The sequence below is a fragment of the Salvelinus sp. IW2-2015 genome, unplaced genomic scaffold, assembly GCF_002910315.2.
Source record: "Salvelinus sp. IW2-2015 unplaced genomic scaffold, ASM291031v2 Un_scaffold2350, whole genome shotgun sequence".
Classification (NCBI taxonomy): domain Eukaryota; kingdom Metazoa; phylum Chordata; class Actinopteri; order Salmoniformes; family Salmonidae; genus Salvelinus; species Salvelinus sp. IW2-2015.
In genome coordinates, this window is record NW_019943675.1 from 80,479 (window position 1) to 97,445 (window position 16,967).

The window sequence follows — 16,967 nt, forward strand, 5'->3', positions numbered from 1 at the left end:
CTCCACAAAGTGGTAAAAAACAGCAGGGAAAAACAAACCTCAAAAGACTACTCAAATAATACACAAGAACTAAACCAGAGAACCTCTGGAAAATTCAACAAGAGAAATCTCTGAATAAAACAAGGCTTGGGCTGGGGCTGGGTGCTAACTTACAAACACTGAGCAAGGAACTAAGGAACACACAGGGTTTAAATACTAACAAGGGAATGACCTACAGGTGCAAACAATAATTAGAGCAAGAAAAACAAAAGGTACAAAAAAGGTGCAATGGGGACATCTAGTGACCAAAACCCGAACAGTCTTGGCCAAAACCTGACACTTATTTTAAGCTTTTTGTTCTTGTAAAGATATTGTAGTAGACTCAGGCCAGGTGCACATATTTAATGACTATATAAATGTATCACAAAGTCAAATTAAAAGGTCAATTCAATACGGAGACCAACTTTGTGATGGTTCTCAATGGAGATTTTTTACGATGAGATCACACCATGTTCATTGTATTTATGAAAACTGCTCCCAKACAGTGTACAGTACCATTGCCGCCTACTGGCCTTTCTTGATATTGCTGGTTGTAACTACGAATACCTGCATACATACTGGACTGATAAGGAACACTGCTATAACTATTATTAGTAGTAKTATTATAATGATTTAAACAAGTTGGGACAACCCTTCAGTTAACTACTGTACCTAACAATTATCCAGTAGTAGTGATTATGGTCCCTCAATATACATTTAACATATTACAACGTAGGCTGTGTTACAGCACTACTTTTGGTGTCCCCCTCAGGAATTGCTCTTGAGAAAATGTAATGTAATTGTCCCCTCCAAGGTTGATATCAGATTTTCGCCCCTGGCTGTATCACCGCCTGATACGGCAACTACACTGCCCGCAAACACAAGGCTCTCCAGACGGTGGTGCCCAACGCATTACCTGTGCCAAACTATCCGCCCTCCAGGACACCTACAGCACCCAATGTCACAGGAATGCCAAAAAGATCATCAAGGACATCAACCACCYGAGCCACTGCCTGTTCACCCCGCTATCAACCAGAAGGTGAGGTCAGTACAGGTGCATCAAAGCAGGAACCGAGAGACTGAAAAACAGCTTCTATCTCAAGGCCATCAGACTGTTAAACAGCCACCACTAACATTGAGTGGCTGCTTCCAACATACTGACTCAACTCCAGCCACTATAATAATGGAAAAATTGATGTAAAAAATGTATCACTAGCCACTTTAAACAATGCCACTTTTATATGTTTACATACCCTACATTACTCATCTCATATGTATATACTGTACTCGATACCATCTACTGCATCTTGCCTATGCCGTTGTGTACCATCACTCATTCATATATCTTTATGTTCATATTCTTCATCCCGTTTACACTTGTGTGTGTATAAGGTAGTTGTTGTGAAATTGTTAGGTTAGATTACTCGTTGGTTATTACTGCATTGTCGGAACTAGAAGCACAAGCATTTCGCTACACTCGCATTAACATCTGCTAACCATGTATACGTGACAAATAACATTTGATTTGATTTGAACCAGCTAATGTTAGTATTCACTCCGCCAACCCGGATGTCCTAGTCATGTCTGAATCCTGGCATAGGAAGAACACCAAAAACCCTGAAATTTCCATCCCTAACTATAATATTTCCCGACAAGATAGAACTGCCAAAGGGGATGGTGTTGCAACCTACTGCAGAGAGAGCCTGCAGAGTTCTGTCTTACTATCCAGGTCTGTACCCAAACAACTTGAACTTCTACTTTTAAAAATCCACCTTTCTAGAAACAAGTCTCTCACCGTTGCAGCTTGTTATAGACCCCCTTCAGCCCCCAGCTGTGCCCTCGATACCATATGTGAATTGATTGTCCCCAATCTATCTTCAGAACTCGTGCTGCTAGGTGACCTGAACTGTGACATGCGTAACACCCCGGACATCCTACAATCTAAGGTTGATGCCCTCAATCTCACACAAATTATCAATGAACCTACCAGGTACAACCCCAAATCCGTAAACACGGGCACCCTCATAGGTCATCCTAACCAACTTGCCCTCCAAATACACCTCTGCTGTTTTCAACCAAGATCTCAGCGATCACTGCCTCATTACCTGCATCCGTAATGGGCCTGTGATCAAACTGCCTCCTCTCATCACTGTCAAACGCTCCCTAAAACACTTCAGCGAGCAGGCCTTTCTAATCGACCTGGCCCGGGTATCCTGGAAGGATATTGACCTCATCCCGTCAGTAGAGGATGCCTGGTTATTCTTTAAAAGTGCCTTCCTCACCATCTTGCCCCATTCAAGAAATTTAGAACCAGGAACAGATATAGACCTTGGTTCTATCCAGACCTGACTGCCCTTGACCAGCACAAAAACATCCTGTGGCGTTCTGCATTAGCATCGAACAGCACCTGAGATATGCAACTTTTCAGGGAAGTTAGGAACCAATATACACAGGCAGTTAGGAAAGCCAAGGCTAGATTTTTCAAGTAAAAATGTGCTTCCTGTAACACAACCTCAAAAAAGTTCTGAGACACTGTAAAGTCCATGGAGAATAGGAACACCTCCTCCCAGCTGCCCACTGCACTGAGGATAGGAAACTCTGTCACCACCGATAAATCCACTATAATTGAGAATTTCAATAAGCATTTTTCTAYGGCTGGCCATGCTTTCCACCTGGCTACCCCTACCCCGGTCAACAGCCCTGCACCCCCCACAGCAACTCGCCCAAGCCTCCCCCATTTTTCCTTCTCCCAAATCCAGTTAGCTGATGTTTTGAAAGAGCTGCAAAATCTGGACCCCTACAAATCATCCGGGCTAGACAATCTGGAACCTTTCTTTCTAAAATGATCTGCAGAAATCTGCAACCCCTATTACTAGCCTGTTCAACAAGTCTTTCGTGTCGTCTGAGATTCCCAAAGACTAGAAAGCAGCTGCGGTCATCCCCCTCTTCAAAGGGGGAGACACTCTTGACCCAAACTGCTACAGAACTATATCCATCCTGCCCTGCCTTTCTAAAGTCTTCGAAAGCCTAGTTAACAAACAGATTACCGACCATTTCGAATCCCACCGTACCTTCTCCGCTATGCAATCTGGTTTCAGAGCTGGTCATGGGTGCACCTCAGCCACGCTCAAGGTCCTAAACGATATCATAACCGCCATCGTTAAGAGACAATACTGTGCAGCCGTATTCATTGACCTGGCCAAGGCTTTCGACTCAATCACCACCTTATCGGCAGACTCAACAGCCTTGGTTTCTGAAATTATTGCCTCGCCTGGTTCACCAACTACTTCTCCCATAGAGTTCAGTGTGTCAATTCGGAGGGCTTGTTGTCCGGGCCTCTGGCAGTCTCTATGGGGGTGCTACAGGGTTCAATTCTTGGGCCGACTCTCTTCCCTGTATACATCAATGATGTCGCTCTTGCTGCTGGTGAGTCTCTGATCCACCTCTACGCAGACGGCACCATTCTGTATACTTCTGGCCCTTCTTTGGACACAGTGTTAACTACCCTCCAGACGAGCTTTAATGCCATACAACTCTCCTTCCGTGGCCTCCAACTGCTCTTAAATACAAGTAAAACTAAATGCATGCTCTTCAACCGATCGCTGCCCGCACCTGCCTGCCCGTCCAGCATCACTACTCTGGAGGGTTCTGACTTAGAATATGTGGACAACTACAARTACCTAGGTGTCTGGTTAGACTGCAAACTCTCCTTCCAGACTCACATTAAGCATCTCCAATCCAAAATTAAATCTAGAATTGGCTTCCTATTTTGCAACAAAGCATCCTTCACTCATGCTGCCAAACATACCCTCGTAAAACTGACCATCCTACCGATCCTCGACTTCGGCAATGTCAATTACAAAATAGCCTCCAACACTCTACTCAACAAATTGGATGCAGTCTATCATATTGCCACCCGTTTTGTCACCAAAGCCCCATATACTACCCACCACTGCGACCTGTACGCTCTCGTTGGTTGGCCCTCGCTTCATACTCATTGCCAGAACCACTGGCTCCAGGTCATCTACAAGTCCCTGGTAGGTAAAACCCCGCCTTATCTCAGCTCGCTGGTCACCATAGCAGCACCTACCCATAGCACGCTCCCCAGCAGGTATATCTCACTGGTCACCCCATAGCCATTTCCTCCTTTGGCCGCCTTTCCTTCCAGTTCTCTGCTGCCAATGACTGGAACGAACTACAAAAATCACTGAAACTGGAGACACTTACCTCTCTCACTAGCTTTAAGCACCAGCTGTCAGAGCAGCTTACAGATCACTGCACCTGTACATAGCCCATCTGTAAATAGCCCATCCAACTACCTCATCCCCTACTGTATTTATTTATTTATCTTGCTCCTTTGCACACTAGTATTTCTAATTAGCACATTCATCTACTGCACATCTACCATACCAGTGTTTAATTGCTATATTGTAATTACTTCGCCACCATGGTCTATATATTGCCTTAACTCCCTTTTCTTATCTAATTTGCACACATTGTATGTAGACTTTTTCTACTGTATTATTGACTGTATGTTTGTTTACTCCATGTGTAACTTTGTGTTGTTGTATGTGTCGAACTGCTTTGCTTTATCTTGGCCAGGTCGCAATTGTAAATGAGAACTTGTTCTCAACTTGCCTAGCTGGTTAAATAAAGGTGAAATAAAAATTTAAAAAATAATAATAATTCCTTACATACAGGTGGTTCATAGGAAGTTGTGCCAAGATGCCTACTATTCCTCACCTCCTCTCCATCATCTTGGTGAACTCTCTCCTCATGAGGAATCCACGGCTGAGAGCCTGGACCATGCCGACCAGAGAGGCCAGCTTCTCATCTCTCATCTCCTCCAGGACCCCCAGCAGACCGGCTTTGAAGAACACCTGAGCCACAGGTAAACATGGTCAATGGAACCACAGTCAGATGGTAACAGATAGAAAGGGTTGGATCAACAGAGGGGGAAATCACCACAGACCATGGGATAGTGTGTTCATAAGTTGAAAGGTTTTGTGCAGTTGTAGATGAATAATGTAAAGTGATACAGAACTGCAACCACTGTAACACATGTGGTAGGAGAATCAGAATTCGCTAAGTAACATAGATAATCTGCATAATATGCTTATATGATTGAACTCTTATTAGAATGTATCCCTTCAGACGGATGTTGGCAGCTGCACTTCCTCCCTCATATGGGCCTCAGTCACCAGGGGTCCAGACAGGGGAGAAGTCAGGCTTGTCTACCACATGTTGCTATGCAGAATATCAGAAAGAGAATAGGGCAAAGGAGGTCAAAACGGAACATATGTGAATATGTGTCTTTACCTATTGCAAACCATGTGAAGGGATGGCATGAGTAGCGGGGAACCAATCAGTTGTCTCCACAGTGTCTGTGCGTCAGTCTAAGTAACGAAAGGTGTTCTTAGTACTGAACAAACAAGTTCTTTGTACTGGAGGCCAAGTGCTGTGTGAGGATGGTGTTTGGAACCACGTCATCTCTGAGGTTGCACCTATCCTGAGACGGTATATAACCCAGAGGCTCACTCAGTGGGCGCTCTCTATCCATTTTTGTGTGGGTATTGTGACCAGCTCCCTTATCGGTTAAGTTATTTTAATAAAGTTAATATCCTGATTGGTGAGTGACCTTGTCTCTCCTCATTATTGGTAATTTAAAATATCCACAATGCACAGGTTAATAAATGTAGTTTCTCTTCTTTACCTGTGGTGTATGACTTTGAAGAAAATAACAGTAGAATGTTTCTCTACCTTTTTATATTAGCTTAATGAAGAAGAAAGTATCACATGATGATTAACTGGAGAGATGTTGAATGGTAAGGGGTTAAAATATAATTAAAGTTGTGTTTTGTCAGCTTTTGCTGGGGGTATTTGACTGACCTTGGTGTGTCCAAACTTCACATCAATGGACCCAAGCAGCTTCTCAGAAGCCTTCTTGTTGTCCATGAACTGGCCTTCGGGGATGACACTGGCATTCAGTACTTTATACCTGAATGAGGAGACATGCTTAACATATGTCAAGTTGAAATAGGTTGGTTATATTACGTAAAGGTAGCATATTCTGATGCTGGGAAAAACACTTAGAATATATATTTTTTTCAGTTTTGTGTGTGCGTGCGGGGGACCAGCACGGAAAAGTACATTTTTTGGAGATGATTAGGTGGCCATGACAATATAAGTGCCAGATCAGACATTTAGCCAGTAGACGTAGTAGTAATTAGTAGTAATAACACCGTTACATTAATTATTATTATGACCTCAGAGGCAGGACACCTATTTGACTGCCCTGGCACATTGGGCTCACCTTAAAACAGAGGAAAGAGTGCCTCCTACTGGCCATCTAACACTACTTCCAGCAGCATCTTTTCTCCCACCCAGGGACCAACCAGGCCTGACCCTGCTTGGTTTTGAGAGAGCAAGACTTCCTTCAGATCCTGATACTCTCCGTTACACCTGACCTGTTGAATAACCAGGAAGTTCCCCAGCAGACCTGGAAAAACAAACCAAGTCTCTTTTAATACTCAAAAACAGGTTCAAGATTTGTCTCATTAATGTTTACTGATACTTTACTGAATACATACACTACCGGCCAAAAGAACACCTCATTTAAGGGTTTTTCTTTATTTTTACTATTTTATACATTGTAAAATAATATTGACGATGTCAAAACTATGAAATAACACACATGTAGTTACCAAAAAAGTGTTAAACAAATCAAAATATATTTTATATTCTTCAAATAGCTCATGTTTGCCTTGAACACTCTTGGCATTTTCTCAATCAGTGTCTTATTTATTAACCTTTATTTAACTAGGCAAGTCAGTTAAGAACAAATTCTTATTTACTATGACAACCTACCCCAACGACACTGGGCCAATTGTGGCCCTATGGGACTCGCAATCACAGCCAGATGTGATGCAGGCTGTATTCAAACCAGGTACTGGAGTGTGTTAGACCACTGCGCCACTTGGGAGCTTCATGAGGTAGTTACCTGGAATGCATTTCAATTAACAGGTGTGCCTTCTTAAAAGTTCATTTATGGAATTTCTTTCCTTCGAAAAGCGTTTGAGCCAATCAGTTGTGTTGTGACAAGGTAGGGAGGTATACAGAAGATGGCCCTATTTGGTAAAAGACCAATTATGGCAAGAAATGCTCAAATAAGCAAAGAGAACATTCTGCAGCGATACGGCATCCCATCTGGTTTGGGCTTAGTGGGAATATAATTTGTTTTTCAACAGGACAATGACTCAACACACCTCCAGGTGATGTAAGAGCTATTTTACCAATTAGGAGAGAGATGGAGTGCTGCTTCAGATGACCTGGCCTCCACAATCACCCAACCTCAACCAAATTGAGATAGTTTGGGATGAGTCGGACCGCAGAGTGAAGGAAAAGCAGCCAACAAGTGCTCAGCATAAGTGGGAACTCCTTCAAGACTGTTGGAAAAGCATGCCAGGTGAAGCTGGTTGAGAGAATACCAAGAGAGTGCAAAGCTGTCATCAAGGCAAAGGGTGGCTATTTGAAGACTCTCAAATATAAAATATATTTTAATTTGTTAAGGATCCGCCCCCTTTTTTTCAATTTTCGCCTAAAATGATATACCTAAATCTAACTGCCTGTAGCTTGTACCATTTGAAAAGAAACCTTTTGAAGTTTGTGGAAATGTGAAAGGAATGTAGGAGAATATAACACATTAGATCTGGTAAAAGATAATACAAAGAAAAAACAATTTTTTTTGTATTTCTTTTTGTACCATCTTTGAAATACAAGAGAAAGGGCATAATTAATTATTTTAGCCCAGACGCAATTTAGACTTTGGCCACTAGATGGAAGCACCGTATGTGCAAAGTTTTAGAGTGATCTTATGAAATCTTGCATATCTATTCAAAATGTTGTATCAAGACTGCCCAAAGGTGCCTAATTGTTTTATTCATACATTTTCAAGTTCATAATTGTGCACTCTCCTCAAACAATAGGATGGTATACTTTCACTCTAATAGCTACTGTAAAATGGACAGTACAGTTAGATTAACAAGAATTTAAGGTTTCTGCCCAATTTTTTTTTGTTTCTTACAACCTCATGCTAATCACATTAGCCTACGTTAGCTCAACTGTCCTGCGGATGGGACACTCACCTTGAATAAGTTGTTAACACTTTTTTTGGTTACTACATGATTCCATATGTGTTATTTCATAGTTTTGATGTCTTCACTATTATTCTACAATGTAGAAAATAGTTTTAAAAAATTTACAAAAACCCTTGAATGAGTAGGTGACCCGTAGTGTATAATATTTAACTCTATATTTCTTGTACCTGGAGTCTTTGACTCGTTGGGGATCAGGCAGCGCACAAAGTGAGGATGAGTGCTCCTCAAGTTGGTCATCAGCTTGCCCAAGTTCTCCTGGAAGAGGATTACAAACCATTTTTAAAATATAAATCATCGATGATAATCGATGCACCTTTTGAAGGACTGAATATCCACATTTCAAAAGATCACCCTGAACTGCAAGGACACAGTCTGCATGGAACCACCCTTCTTAAGAGATCATTATGAACAAGACAATCTCGGGTTAACTTCACATTAATCTTAAAGCTTCAATGCAGCTGTTTTTTTATTTTTTATCTCAAAATCAAATCCTTTCTGGGTAACAATTAAGTACCTTATTGTAATTGTTTTCAATTAAAATGGAAAAAACTAGCTGTTATTGGCAGAGAAATTGGAAAGATCTTTCTTATTGGTCTATTAACTTATTTACTGCCTGGTGATGTCACCACAAACTCCATCCCACCAAATCAGCCAATTTTCAAAAAAGCTTTTACACTAAAAGGGCATTGTCATAATTTTTTGAATTTCACAGTATTATTCAAACCTCATAGTGTGGAAATATATTATAAAACATTTTTTGACTGCACTAGGCATTGAATGCAAATGCTGCCAATATTAACATTTACATTTAAGTCATTTTAGCAGACGCTCTTATCCAGAGCGACTTACAAATTGGAAAGTTCATACATATTCATCCTGGTCCCCCCGTGGGGAATGAACCCACAACCCTGGCGTTGCAAGCGCCATGCTCTACCAACTGAGCCACACGGGAGAAACAGTGTTCTCAGGGTTATTAACCCAGTGAATAACCCTGAGAAACATTCCAAGACTTTAAATCATCAGCACTTGAAACAATAACAAAAGCAGCTCCTCACCCGGCTTCGGTAAAAAGCTGAAGAAATGGAACCAACCTCGAATTCAAAGACGGCGCTACGGATGCAAGGACTGACCATCCATTATATAACAATTATAGTTTTAACCATCTTTTTAGGCTATATAGGGTTTGTTTATATTTTCCTTTAACATTGTATTAATTTAGCACAGGGTACAAAAATGAATGTAGCAACTTGGTATTGCCCCTTTAAAGAAATGTGGGTCTGAGTTTTGACTAGAACTTAAATCTGTTGATGTGATGCTAGTCTTACCCTCAGGTGGGGCAGCAACATACAGGGTAGACAACAGTTTCACTGAGGACTTTCCGTACAGCTGAAGAACAGAATCATTCAGGGGGTCCTTGTTTTTGTCCAGCCAGCCAGTAATGTTGTAGTCCACAGTGCCGGCATAGTGCACCAGGGAGAAGTGGGCCTCTACCTTGCCTTTGGCAGGCTTGGGCTTCTCAAACACCTGGTTTTTGCCAATATGCTGGTCATAAAGCTTGTTCTTGAAGGTAGTCTCTGAAGACTTGGGGAACATGCACTCCTCTTCAAGGATGGAGAAGATGCCCATTGGCTTTGGAGCACCTTAAATGAAATTTTGGGCAAAAAGGTGAACTCGACTCCATCATTCCTTGAATCAGATAGCTTATTTGTCGCAAAACTCACTGATAATGCCAACTACTTCAATATTTTTTTTTATTGGGAAGATTAGCAAACTTAGGCATGACAACGACAAATTCTGAACCTACACATTCATACGTAATTGACCAAATTATGAAAGGCAACCGTTGCAATTTTGAATTCGGTAAAGTGAGTGTGGAAGAGGTGGAAGTCAAGAATGGAATGGGTGGACAGTAATAAACTGGTCCTGAACATCTCTACAACTAAGAGCATTGTATTTGGTATAAATCTTTCCCTAAATTCTAGATCTCAGCTGAATCTGGTAATGAATTGTGTGGCTGTTGAACAAGTTGAGGAGACTAAATTACTTGGCGTTATCTTAGATTGTAAACTGTCATGGTCAAAACATATAGATTCAGTGGTTGTAAAGATGGGGGAGGTCTGGCCGTAATAAAGAGATGCTCTGCATTTTTTGACACCACACTTCAAAAAGCAAGTCCTGCAGGTTTCTAGTTTTGTCTAATCTTGATTATTGTCCAGTCGTGCGGTCCAGTGCTGCAAGGAAAGTGTCACGTCTCTCCGTTCTACATTAAATGTTTGACTCCCCGTACCTGCGGCGCCTCTTCAGCGTCTATACTGTGACAGAAAGACCTAGTTAAGCTGCAGCTGGCCCAGAACTGCTCTTCATTGTAATCAAAGGGCTGATATTAATACTATGCATGCCAGTCTCTTTTGGCTAAGAGTTGAGGAAAGACTGATTACATCACTTATTTTTATAAGAAACATTAATGTGTTGAAAATCCCTAATTGTTTGCATAGTCAACTTACACATGGTTCTGACACACAAACTTATCCCACCAGACATGCCACCATGTCCAGAACAACTTCAAGAAAGCGTACAGTATTATATAGAGCCCTTATTGCATGGAACTTCCTTCCAGCTCAAATTAACAGCAAACCTGGTTCCAAAAAACAGATAAAGCAACACCTCACGGCACCTCTCCCCTATTTGACCCAGATAGTTTGTGTGTATGTATTGATATGTAGGCTACGTGTTCCTTTATTAATGTATGTAGTTCTGTCCTCGAGCTGTTCTTGTCTATTGATGTTCTGTATTATGTCCTTCTGTATCATGTTTCATGTTCTGTGTGGACCACAGGAAGAGTAGCTGCTGCTTTTGCAACAGATAATGGGGATCCTAATAAAATACAAGAGGTGACCACCTGTGCTAATTAGCTATCTAGCATGCTCCGAATACGTGTGTAAACATAAACAGTTGACTGTCATACTCAGTAGACACTAGCTAGCTAAGTTAGCTGTTGACAATCAGACCGACTAAGTTACTAGCTAGCTAGCTGAGACTCGGTTAATTAGCTAGCAAACTGAAACGACATTCTGTGCAGTAGCCAGGGCATAAAATTAACATTCGCCACCCGTCAAATGCGGATCAATGTAGGTATTGGCTGGTAAGAATGTCTATTCAGCCACATCGGCAGGTGGTCAATTTGCAAGGCTCTACAGTATGAGCATTACATTTGCATATACAAATAGCCAAAGTCAAGTATGAGCACATGTGAGTTAGGGTTAGGGTTAGAGGGTTAGGGTTAGGGTTAGAGGGTTAGGGTTAGGGAAATGCTGCAGTAGCTGTTTTCAAACTAGTTCTGCTATATGGTTTCATAGCTGCTAATTGCTCAAAGAAATATAATCTTATATCAAACAGCTGGTAGATTCATTTCTGGAGGCGTAGGCATAAAAGTTGGTCTAATTTACTAAAGTCAAAAGTTTTTTTGCTATTTATACTGAAGAAAAATGTAAAGTGTTGGTCCCATATTTCATGAGCTGAAATAAAAGATCCCAGAAATTTTCCATGCACAAAAAGCTTATTTCTCTCAAATTTTGGGCACAACTTAGTTTTTTATTTGTGTTTTTTATTTCTAACCCTCTATTTAACCAGGAAGGGCTCATTGAGATTTGAAATCTATTTTTCAAGAGCTTCCTGGCCAAGATACGCAGTACCAAGTCATTACACAATTACAGACAGACAACATCAACAACTACAGGTAATCTAGTAAAAAAAATAGAATTCACAGGAGTATAACAAAATCATAAACAGCAAATTAAAAACATTGACAGGTCAATGAATCCTTCATCAATGATTTAAAACCACCAATCGGGACAAGTTCTTCCAGTTTAGTGAACATTTCTCCTTTGCCCAGATAATCCATTCAGCCAAGAAGCTCATTAAACAGCATGATCGTTAAACACCTTGCTTGTGCTGCGGACAATAAAAGCCCACTCTAAAACATTTTTTTAATTTTACTAGGAAAGTCAGTTAAGAACAAATTCTTATTTTACAATGATGTTCGACCCCGGCCAAACCCTCGCCTAACCTGGGCGATGCTGGGTCAATTGTGCGCCGCTCTATGGGACTCACTCTATCACGGCCGGTTGTGATACAGCCCGGGATCAAACCAAGGTTTGTAGTAACGTCGCTAGTGCTGAGATGCAGTGCCTTAGACCGCTGCCCCACTCTGGAGCACCAAAATTTGCACAACTGAAGAATTTCTGCACAAACTGTCAGAAACCGTCTCAGGGAAGCTCATCTGCGTGCTCGTCGTCCTCACCAGGGTCTTGACCGGACTGCAGTTTGGCGTCGTAACCGACTTCAGTGAGTAAATGCTCACCTTCGATGGCCACTGGCACGCTGGAGAAGTGTGCTCTTCACGGATGAATCCCGGTTTCAACTGTACCGGGCAGATGGCAGACAGCATGTATGGCGTCATGTGGGCAAGTGCTTTGTTAATGTCAATGTTGTGAACAGAGTGCTCCATGGTGGCAGTGGGTTATGGTATGGGCAGGCATAAGCTACAGACAATGAACACAATTGCATTTTATCGATGGCAAATTGAATGCACAGAGAAACTGTGAGATCCTGTGGCTCACTGAAGATGAAAATGTTTCAGTTCTTCCATGGCCTGCATACTCACCCGACATGTCACCCATTGAGCATGTTTGGGATGCTCTGGATCGACGGGTACGACAGCGTGTTCCTGGTGCCGCCAATATCCATCCACTTCATACTACCATTGAAGAGGAGTGGGACAAGGCCCCTACCTTTTTTAAGGTATCTGTGACCAACATTCCCAGTCATGTGAAATCCATAGATTAGGGCCTAATGAATTAATTTAAATGGACTGATTTCCTTATATGAACTGTAACTTAGTAAAATCTTTGAAATTATTGCATGTTGCGTTTTATGTTTGTTCAGTGTATATTGTTTTGTTCACAAGCTCTGTCGTTTTTCAATGTTAGTTTGAGTCTGCTGCCTCAATTGATAGAGAAGAGACGCCCTAGTCAGATCCCACATTTCTTTCACACACACACACACACGACAGGACTCGAGTGGCCTCGTTACCACGGTAGCTTAACGCTTTTAAAGGGGCAGCTGAACATTTTGTTTCTGATATTTTGATTAAAAGACCTGGGGTAACCAAAAACCTATTGAAATGTAGCAGGATACCACATTACTTCTTACTGATACATTTCCTGTTTCAGAAACATTACAAAGCACGCTCATCTGTTTTAGAAACATTACAAAGCACGCTCATCTGTTTTAGAAAAATTACAAAGCACGCTCATCTGTTTCAGAAAAATTACAAAGCACGCTCGTCTGTTCTAGAAACATTACAAAGCACGCTCATCTGTTCTAGAAACATTACAAAGCACGCTAATCTGTTCTAGAAACATTACAAAGCACGCTCATCTGTTCTAGAAACATTACAAAGCACGCTCATGCTGTTAGAAACATTACAAAGCACGCTAATTCTGTTCTAAGAACCATTACAAAGCACGCTCGTCTGTTCTAGATACATTACAAAGCACGCTCGTCTGTTCTAGAACATTACAAAGCACGCTCATCTGTTCTAGAAACATTACAAAGCACGCTCATCTGTTTTAGAACATTACAAAGCCGCTCGTCTGTTTTAGAAACATTACAAAGCACGCTCATCTGTTTTAGAAACATTACAAAGCACGCTCGTCTGTTTTAGAAACATTACAAAGCACGCTCGTTGTTCTAGAAACATTACAAAGCACGCTCGTCGTTTTTAGAAACATTACAAAGCCCGCTCATCTGTTCTAGAAACATTACAAAGCACGCTCGTCTGTTTTAGAAACATTACATAGCACGCTCATCTGTTTTAGAAACATTACAAAGCACGCTCATCTGTTTAGAAACATTACAAGCACGCTCACTGTTTTAGAAACATTACAAAGCACGCTCATCTGTTTTAGAAACATTACAAAGCACGCTCATCTGTTTTAGAAACATTACAAAGCACGCTCGTCTGTTTCTAGAAACATTATAAAGCCGCTCATCTGTTCTAGAAACATTACAAAGCACGCTAATCTGTTCTAGAAACATTACAAAGCACGCTCGTCTGTTCTAGAAACATTACAAAGCAGCTCGTCTGTTCTAGAAACATCAAAGCACGCTCATCTGTTCTAGAAACATTACAAAGCACGCTCATCTGTTTTAGAAACATTACAAAGCACGCTCGTCTGTTCTAGAAACATTACAAAGCACGCTCATCTGTTCTAGAAACATTACAAAGCACGCTCGTCTGTTCTAGAAACATTACAAAGCACGGTCGTCTGTTCTAGAAACATACAAAGCACGCTCATCTGTTTTAGAAACATTACAAAGCACGCTCATCTGTTTTAGAAACATTACAAAGCACGCTCATCTGTTTTAGAAACATTACAAAGCACGCTCATCTGTTTTAGAAACATTAACAGCACGCTCATCTGTTTTAGAAACATTACAAAGCACGCTCATCTGTTTTAGAAACATTACAAAGCACGCTCATCTGTTTTAGAACATTACAAGCACGCTCATCTGTTTTAGAAACATTACAAAGCACGGTCATCTGTTTCAGAAACATTACAAAGCACGCTCGTCTGTTCTAGAAACATTATAAAGCACGCTCATCTGTCTAGAAACATTACAAGCACGCTAATCTGTTTAGAAACATTACAAAGCACGCTCGTCTGTTCTAGAAACATTACAAAGCACGCTCATCTGTTTTAGAAACATTACAAAGCACGCTCACTGTCGTTTTAGAAACATTACAAAGCACGCTCATCTGTTCTAGAAACATTATAAAGCACGCTCATCTGTTTTAGAAACATTACAAAGCACGCTCGTCTATTAGAAACATTACAAAGCACGCTCATCTGTTCTAGAAACATTACAAAGCACCGCTCGTCTGTTCTAGAAACATTACAAAGCACGCTCGTCTGTTCTAGAAACATTACAAAGCACGCTCATCTGTTTCTAGAAACATTACAAAGCACGCTCATCTGTTCTAGAAACATTACAAAGCACGCTCGTCTGTTTAGAAACATTACAAAGCACGCTCATCTGTTTTAGAAACATTACAAAGCACGCTCGTCTGTTTTAGAAACATTACAAAGCACGCTCGTCTGTTCTAGAAACATTACAAAACACGCAGATCTGTCTAGAAACATTACAAAGCACGCTCTTCTATTTTAGAAACATTACAAAGCACGGTCGTCTGTTTAAAAAACATTACAAAGCACGGTCATCTGTTTTAGAAACATTACAAAGCACGGTCATCTGTTGTAGAACAATTACAAAGCACGTCATCTTTGTTCAAAACATTACAAAGCACGCTCAACTTTGTTTAGAAACATTACAAAGCACGTTCATCTGTTCTAGAAACATTACAAGCACGCTCATCTGTTTTAGAAACATTACAAAGCACGCTCATCTGTTTCAGAACCATTACAAAGCACGCTCGTCTGTTCTAGAAACATTACAAAGCACGCTCATCTGTTCTAGAAACATTACAAAGCACGCTAATCTGTTCTAGAAACATTAACAAAGCGCGCTCGTCTGTTCTAGAAACATTACAAAGCACGCTCGTCTGTTCTAGAAACATTACAAGCACGCTCATCTGTTTGTAGAACATTACAAAGCACGCTCGTCTGTTTCTAGAAACATTACAAAGAGACGCTAATCACTGTTCTAGAAACATTACAAACACGCTCGTCTGTTCTAGAAAACATTACAAAGCACGCTCGTCTGTTCTAGAAACATTACAAAGCACGCTCATCTGTTCTAGAAACATTACAAAGCACGCTCGTCTGTTTTAGAAACATTACAAAGCACGCTCATCTGTTTTAGAAACATTACAAAGCACACTCGTCTGTTTTAGAAACATTACAAAGCACGCTCGTCTGTTCTAGAAACATTACAAAGCACGCTCATCTGTTCTAGAAACATTACAAAGCACGCTCATCTGTTCTAGAAATATTACAAAGCACGGTCATCTGTTTTAGAAACATTACAAAGCACGCTCATCTGTTTTAGAAACATTACAAAGCCCGCTCATCTGTTTCTAGAAACATTACAAAGCACGCTCAGTATCTGTTCTAGAAACATTCCAAAGCACGCTCGTCTGTTTTGAAACATTACAAAGCACGCTCATCTGTTTTAGAAACATTACAAAGCACGCTCGTCTGTTTAGAACATTACAAAGCACGCTCGTCTGTTTTAGAAACATTACAAAGCACGCTCATCTGTTTTAGAAACATTACAAAGCCACTCGTCTGTTTTAGAAACATTACAAAGCACGCTCATCTGTTCTAGAAACATTACAAAGCACGCTCGTCTGTTTTAGAAACATTACAAAGCACGCTCATCTGTTTTAGAAACATTACAAAGCACGCTCGTCTGTTTTAGAAACATTACAAAGCACGCTCGTCTGTTCTAGAAACATTACAAAACACGCAGATCTGTTCTAGAAACATTACAAAGCACGCTCATCTATTTTAGAAACATTACAAAGCACGGTCGTCTGTTTTAAAAACATTACAAAGCACGGTCATCTGTTTAGAAACATTACAAAGCACGGTCATCTGTTGTAGAAACATTACAAAGCACGGTCATCTGTTTCAGAAACTTACAAAGCACGCTAACTGATTAGAAACATTCAAAAGCACGTTCATCTGTTCTAGAAACATTACAAAGCACGCTCATCTGTTTTGAAACATTACAAAGCACGCTCATCGTTTCAGAAACATTACAAAGCAC